The sequence below is a fragment of the Spermophilus citellus genome (genome assembly GCF_964194105.1).
Source record: "Spermophilus citellus genome assembly, chromosome: 18".
Taxonomy (NCBI): Eukaryota; Metazoa; Chordata; class Mammalia; order Rodentia; family Sciuridae; genus Spermophilus; species Spermophilus citellus.
The window spans coordinates 7,576,472-7,584,364 of NC_138200.1; positions in this window are offsets into that span (position 1 = coordinate 7,576,472).

Here is a 7,893-nt window from a genome sequence, read left to right on the forward strand (position 1 = left end):
TTCTGTATATTGGATATCTTCATAACAATGTGTCTTGGCGTTGGTCTACTGTGATTTTGTGTGCTCGGTGTCCTGTATGCATCTTCAATTTGTATATCTGTTTCCTTTTTTATTTCTGGAAAGTTTTCTGTAATTATTTCATTCAGCAGGTTACTCATTCCCTTGGTTTGAATCTCTGTACCTTCTTCTATCCCGATGACTCGTAATTTTGGTTTTTTTAAGTTATCCCATAACTCTTGGATGTTTTTCTCGTGATTTTTTACCAGCCTTTCTGAGTTGGCTAGACTCTTTTCAAGATGATATATTTTGTCTTCATTATCTGACGTTCTGGCTTCTACTTGCTCCACTCTGTTAGTGATACTCTCAATTGAGTTTTTAATTTGGTTTATCGTTTCCTTCATTTCTAGAATTATTGTTTGATTATTTTTTATAATCTCTATCTCCTGATAAAGATGCTTAACTTCTTCTTTTATCTGTTTATGTAATTCATTCTCAGTGTGTTCTTTCGCTGCTTGAATTTGCTGTCTCGTATCCTCTTTAAGGTTCCATTCCATCTGTCTAAGGTGTTCCTTGAGTTCTTTATATGACCATTTTTCTGATGACTTTAGGTCCTCCTGAATATTTAGGCTGTCCTGCATTGTTTGTACTCCTTTTCTTCCTTGCTTTTTCAAGTTGCTCATGTTACTTCTTGTTCTGTTTGACTACTGAGTTACTGTTTACTCCTATAAATTTAGTTGATGCTTGGGAGGAAAGGTATTAGAAGGGAAGGGAAGAAGTCACTAAAGAGAATGAGAGTAAGCATGTAGAATTCAAGGAAGGGGGAATAATAAAATTGAAAAGAAATGAAAAGACAAAAGAAGAAAAAAATAGGAAATAAAAAAAGAAAAAAATTAAAAAAAATAATAACAAAAAAATTAAAATTAAAATTAGAAGAAAAAAATTTTTTAAAAATTGTAAAAAAAATTTAAAAAACAACAAGAAAGAAAAATGAAAATGAAAGAAAAACCCAAATCAAAAAAAGAGAAAAAAAAAAACTAATAAATGCAGTCTTAGAGTTTGATTAACTTCTTTTTTTTTTTTTAAAGAGAGGAGAGAGAGAGAGAGAGAGGAGAGAGAATTTTCAATATTTATTTTCTAGTTCTCAGCGGACACAGCATCCTTGTTGGTATGTGGTGTTGAGGATCGAACCCGGGCCTCACTCATGCCAGGCGAGCGCGCCACTGCCTGAGCCACATCTGCAGCCCGATTAACTTCTCTCCAGTAGGTGGCGCTGTGCCCACCAGGCCAAGCTTCTCTTGTCAATACGCGGGAACCAATCACTGTGCAGCAGCTCCTCCTCCCAGACTGGGCGAGTCTCCAATCCTGAGTGCCTAGGGCCTCGTCTTGTGTCTAGTCACTTCCCCACTTTTCCTCTAGCCAGGTCCCTCTCACGGGTGCCGCTCACCACAATACTGGCTACATGCCAGGTCTGCTGCTCCCGGGAGCCCTGTTTTCATGAACGACTGGGCACACTCTCCCAGTTTGCTATTCCCTCAGACCCTAAGTTTGTAGAGCTTGGGGCTGAGAATCCTCAGTGAATTTTGCTTGCCCTCTGGTAGCCACGCCCCTAGTAGCTGGTGCAAGAGACCTCAGTTGTCAGCACTGGTGGGAGCGGTAGCCGGGAATTCCACACCGCGGGTCCCGCGCCACTTCTGATTCCCTCGGTCTGGCTATCGCGATCACGGGAGATCTGGGAGGGGCCCTTAAGGTTTCCCCGATGTGTGGAGAGGGAAGGCTAGGGAATTACACACCTGTAGCCGCAGGTTTCAATGAAGTTATCTCCTCCGCTGCAGTCTGGTGACGTCAGTTCTCTGCCATGGTGGTGTCTCTTGCAAATGGCAACAGTTCGTTTCCCTTTGCTGGGTGACCAATGCAACTGGGTGGGTCCTTACTGTCTCTCCCAAGCCCCGTTTCAAACCTGTGGCCACTACCTATGAAGGCTCGGTTGGCATTTACCTCCGTAGGAACAGAAGGGCTGACCAGTTGTTTCAGCCGGATGGATTAGTGCTGAGTCACAGCTGTTTGTCTGCGGGGAGCAGGCGAACGGGAGCTTGAATTCAGCCAATCCGGGCTCAGTGTGTGTTCTGAGAGGCCCAGACTGTTCGCCCCAGATCCACGTCAGTTCAGCATTGCCTAGTGATCCTGAGCAAACAGAATTTAGATTGTTTACGACTCCCTATGCCCGCACAGCTGAAGAGGTCAGAGACTTGATCTCTCCGCGCCCGCCGCCATGTTGGAATCTTGAAATGGTTTCTTAGATATGACACCAGAAGCACAAAGAGCAGAAGAAAAATAGGGAAATTGGACTTTACGAAAATCAAAAACTTCTGTGCATTTTAGGGCACTACCAAGAGAACGAAAAACCCACACAAGGGGAGAAAAGCATGCATCTGGTAAGGGTCAATCCAGAATAACAAAGTTTCCCACAGCTCAGTGATAGCGCCTGGCATGTGGTGATGCTGGATCCCAGAGGCTCAGGAGCCTGAGCGGGAGGGTCACAAGTTCCAGGAGAATGGCCAGTTAGAGGCCAGCTCTCCCAGGTTAGCAAGACCTGAATTAAAAGGGCTGGGGATGTAGCTCAGAGGTGGAGTGCCCCTGGGCTCAATCTTCAGGAAAGAAAGAAAAGAAAGAAGAAAAGGAAGGAAGGAAGGAAAGAAGGAAAGAAAATGAGGGAAAGAAAAAGAAATAGACATGGCAAACAACTCAATTTAAAAATAGACAAAGGTGGGCTGGGGATGTGGCTCAGCGGTAGCGCTCTCGCCTGGCATGCGTGCGGCCCGGGTTCAATCCTCAGCACCACATACAAACAAAGATGTTGTGTCCGCCGAAAACTAAAAAATAAATATTGAAAAAAAAAATAGACAAAGGTTGGGGACTGGGGTTGTGGCTCAGTGGTAGAGTGCTCGCCTAGCGTGCATGAGGCACTGGGTTCGATCCTCAGCACCACATAGAAACAAAATAATGTGCCCACCTAAAACTAAAAATAAATAAATAAATAAAATAAAAATAGACAAAAGGCTAGAAGGTTAGAATACACTTTTCCCTTAAGAAGACAGTACACAACTAGCTAAGAAGCATATAAAAGAGGCTCAACACGTAAAACCACACTGCACACCTACCAGGATGGCTATACTTTAAAAATGGAAACTAAGCATTGGTGAGCGTGTGGAGAACTTGGAATCCTTGCACACTGCTGGTAGCAAGGTAAATTGGCGCAGCCACTTTTGAAAACAGTTTGATGCTTTGTCCAAAAGCTAAACACGGAATGATTGTATGATCCAGCAACTTCACTCATAGGAACATACCAAAAGAATTAAAAACTGGTGTTCAAGGAGAAAATTTGTACCTGGAAGTACACAGCAGCACAGTATGGAAAATGGGAAACTGAGGTAGGATAGAAGAAATTTAAAAGTAGGTAGAAAGGAAACATAAAGGAGGAGGAGGAAATAATTTTTTTTTCTTTTTAATTTTTTTTAGTTGTTGATGGACCTTAATTATTTATTTATATGTGGTGCTGAGAATCGAACCCAGGGCATCCCACACGCTTGGCAGTGCTCTTCCACAAAGCTTCAACCCAATCCATGGAATTAAAGTTTTAATTTAGAAGTTCCAGGTACTTTCCCAGGCCTGGCAATCCCTAAACCTGTCTCCTTCCCAGGCCTGCAACTCCCAAAGCCCTGGGACATCTGTCCATATACCTTGTGCACTGTTAATTATGACCCCCGGCCCCATAAACTGATTACGCAAAGAGAGAAATTATATTGTGAAAAGCCTTTAATTTAGGGGACTTTCCAGCATTATCTGTTGATCAGATAGTAAAGATGCTGGCCTAAGAAGCCCAGAATCACCAGAGCCACACCAGCGTCTTGTAATTACCAGACTGAAGTCTACCCCCCATACCTTCACCCCCCACCCCTCCAATTCCTTTGAAGAAGAGCCTGGAACTGGAAAACTTGTCTCTCACTCTCAGGATGGCCTGCCTCCCCCAGGAATGTGCACCTATCTACCACGCGGCCTGCGCAGTGGTTTCATTAATGAGGTTCTAGGCATAAAGTTAGTTAGATGAGATCGAAATAAAACACACAAACCAGTTACCTTATTTATATTGCTAGGTCCGAGACGGCTCACCTCCCTGGTTCCCGCCTCCAGCCGCCCAGCAGGGCAGCGAGGATTACTCTGGGCTAGCAGGAGAGAGAGAGCGAACACGCCTGGGAGTAGCCTTTTATTTGGGGACAAGAGATTCAGGGGAGAATTCCATCCAATGAAGGTTGAGGGGGGGCTGCACTCCAAGGTCAGGGTCAGTGATTGGGTCTCCAGGGTCAGTGGTCACGCACACCCCCACACGGATGGGCTCTCTCATCAGGAAAGGGTCGGGAAAGCTCCGACACAGCCAGAGCGCCTCAGGCCCTTAACGGGAGTCACCCAATCACGTGTCAGAATGGCTCCCCACACATCTACTTTCCTAAATAGACCTCTGTCTGGGCCTCTGACCCTGCCTCTGACCCTGCCTGATAAAATTCTCTTCCCTTGGTACGCCAAGGACACAGCTTGCCCTTCTCTCTGCCACTTTCCCGGGCCTTCTCTGGAGACCCCTCTTCTCCCATAACGGAAACATCTCAAAGGTCCATCAGGAGATGAGAATTACTACTTTCTGTGGTTCCTATACACCCAATGGAGTATTATTCAGCCACAAAAAGTACTGAAGCTCTGACACATACATGGGCAAAACACAGGAAGTAATACTGTAGGATTCCATAGAGCAGATGTCCAGGGTCAGGAAGTAGACCAGTGGTTATAAGTAGGGGAAGAATGAATGGGTGTTAGCACAAAGGGACTGGGCCAGACGCAAACTTCACGGGTCAGCAAAGCCTTTATTTAGGAATGGAATTCTACCTCGGATGGACCCACTCTCCCATTGGAAAATGAGCCACTGGCCAAAGAAGGAGTCTGGGCTTCTGTAGGTCACACTGAGAGGTGACTTAATTAGTGAGTGTGTCAGTTTGGGCACTCAGGATTTTTTTTTTCTTTTTCTTTTCTGGGCACTGTAGGGCCTGAGGTCAGCGGTCACTATCTGGGATTTGTCTTTACTGGATAAGATGGAGGGTCGGGGGTCAGCGGCCAGTATATGGAAAGGATTTATTTGGGGAGAGATCAATGCTTAAGTCCCTTCCCAGACTGTCATTCTAGGTTTGATGGACAACTTCTCCCCAGGGCTTGTTTTGTCACCGTGAAGAATGTTTTGAGAAAGGATCAATGCATTGCCTTCTCCTTCATTCCCTCTCCTGGGCCTATAGTTTTTTAAAAAAATCTTTTTAGTTGTAGGTGGACATAATAATATTTGTTTGGTTACTTATTTATGTTGTGATGCTGAGGATGGAACCCAGAGTAGCCTGTTAACGTAACTATGGGTTCGTTTACAAGCTAAGTCAAGCTGACCCCATTTCTGCCCAGACACCTCAGTGCCCCGCTTCCCCCTCCTGCAAGAGCCCACTCACCCTCCACCCACCTGCACCTGACCACAGCACTCACAGACTTCCTGAGTGCGGACAGGGGCCTGCCCATTCCAGGAGCTGGTGGCAATCCCCCCCTGCATGACCCAGGCTCTGACTGACAATGAGAGTTAACCTCCGAGGGAGTCTGCCGCTGGTCTCTGCACAGGGGCAGCCTTGTCAGGTTTCCTGACAATAAACTTGCACCTGTTTAGCCTCCGTGTCCCTCCGGGAGATTCCTCTCTTTCCTAACACCCAGTGCCTTGCGCCAGGCAAGCGCTCTACCAAGGAGCCACAAGCCCAGCCCCGTGGGCCATGCCGCATCCGGCAAAATGGACCGAGGCTGGCGGGAGACGTCGGGATTAAAAAAGACACAGGAGTCCGAGGTCCTTCATCCAGGGGGAGACTGACTTTATTATCTCAGCTCATCCTTATATATTTCTTGCAGATAGAATGGAAAGTTACTGGTAGGCGAGAGCAAGGACGGAGGGGGACAAGTGGTTCTTGTCGACTCATACTAAGCCTTCAACCAGGAACCTTATCAGACCCAAGCAGGTCAGGACGTTCCCACATGACTGTTATAGGCTGAATAATATGAAAACAGAAACCACAAATCTTTCAAGGCCTTGGGAGCTGGCCTCTTTGGCGTGCACACAAGAAACCAGGGCCGGTACCAAGCCCCGGGGGCCAGGGGGAATCCGAGCCAGCAGTTCCCCCTCTTTTGTTTGTTGCACGTCAAAGGGAATCAAGTAGCCCCTGTCTTAGGTCGTTCACTGCCCTTACAGTGCTTACCCGTCTCTGGGGAGGCCCCATTCCCCTGTCTTAGGTTGCAGTGTAAGCGTGAAAGTTGCCCGTCTCTGGGTACTACAAGATCAGCTCATTGTTGTCAAGGCATTAAGTGGTAGCGATCCAGCCAGTCATTATTAGGTCTTTAATCAGTTCCGGTTCGACAAGGCATAGAGTCAGAGGAGAGGAATAATAAGGAAGAAAAAGGGGGGCAAAAGGAGAAAGGCATGAAGCAGGGATCATTGTAGAAAAATCATCTTCGAATTGGTCGGAGACAAACTTCAGCAAGATCATCCTTGGTTTGTAGGCGTTGATAATGGACCTGTATTGGCTTAGAAGTCAGAATGTTAATTTGGTCTTTAATAAATTGTGTCAATCTCTTGACAAGGCAGGGGCCTACAGCAACTATAAGGAGGAGACCGAAAAGCGGTCCCATTACAGTGGATATCAAAGGAGTTAACCATGGGGTATTTTTAAACCATTGTTCAAACCATCCTTGTTGTACTTCAAACTCCTTTTGTCTTTTAGCCAATCTTTCCGCGACCTTTTCCATAGTTTCACGGACTACCCCAGTATAATCTGCATAAAAGCAACACTGTTTCTTTAAAGCTACACATAATCCTCCTTCCCTTAGGAACAATAAATCTAGTCCCCTCCTATTTTGTAACACAACTTCTGAGAGGGAGGTGGGTGAGGGGTCTCCTCTCAAAAGGTCATATAGGGGTTTAAGTTAGTAGTTCAATATACTTAATGTTTAATCAACAATGTGAATTTATTTACCAAAATTAATCTTTATCTTAAACAGTAAGAATTATTAGGCAATAAGGATCTTTCTTTAAAAAAATAAACTTACATTTTAATAGGTGTTTATCATATCAAAATATGGACAAAATTTTTGCTCACATTAGTATAGTTAAATTAGGAAAATAACCTGAAATACCCTTAAATTAATTATAGTCAGTTTAGTATATATAAATCTCTTTTTTAATTGTTCTAACTTTTTACATCATCTGTTTAGATAACAATATAAAAATCTCTCTCTCCCTTTTTTTTTTTTTTTTTTTTTTTAGGAAAATGAATATAAAGACCTTGTTTTACCCAAAGATGATTTCTTTCTTCTTTTTAGGATCCATGTGTGCTTTTTCTTTGTTGAAGCATCTTTTTCTTAAAAAAAATATACTTTGGAACAATTTCTGAAAACCTTAGAATCTATAAACAAATTATTATACTTTGATAAGAAATATCAATGAAAATATAGTTAAAACCCTTAGATATTTTGTAGAAATAATTATAATAATTTATCATCTTATAAGTTTAAACAGTAACCTTGAGAATTAGAAACTACTTGATTGTATTTTCACTTAAAAGCAAATTTATAGTAAACACATTTATCTCAAATATCTGTAACTGAAAAGGCAGAGTATCTGATAAATGTAGATATAAAACATAAATTATGGGTTTCCTGTTGAAGAAGAACAATTAGGCAAATATATATTAACTAATCAATTAGGCATGTGCTAATTAATTTATAGATTAACAAATATAGGTTATCTAAATATATAAAATATATATATATATA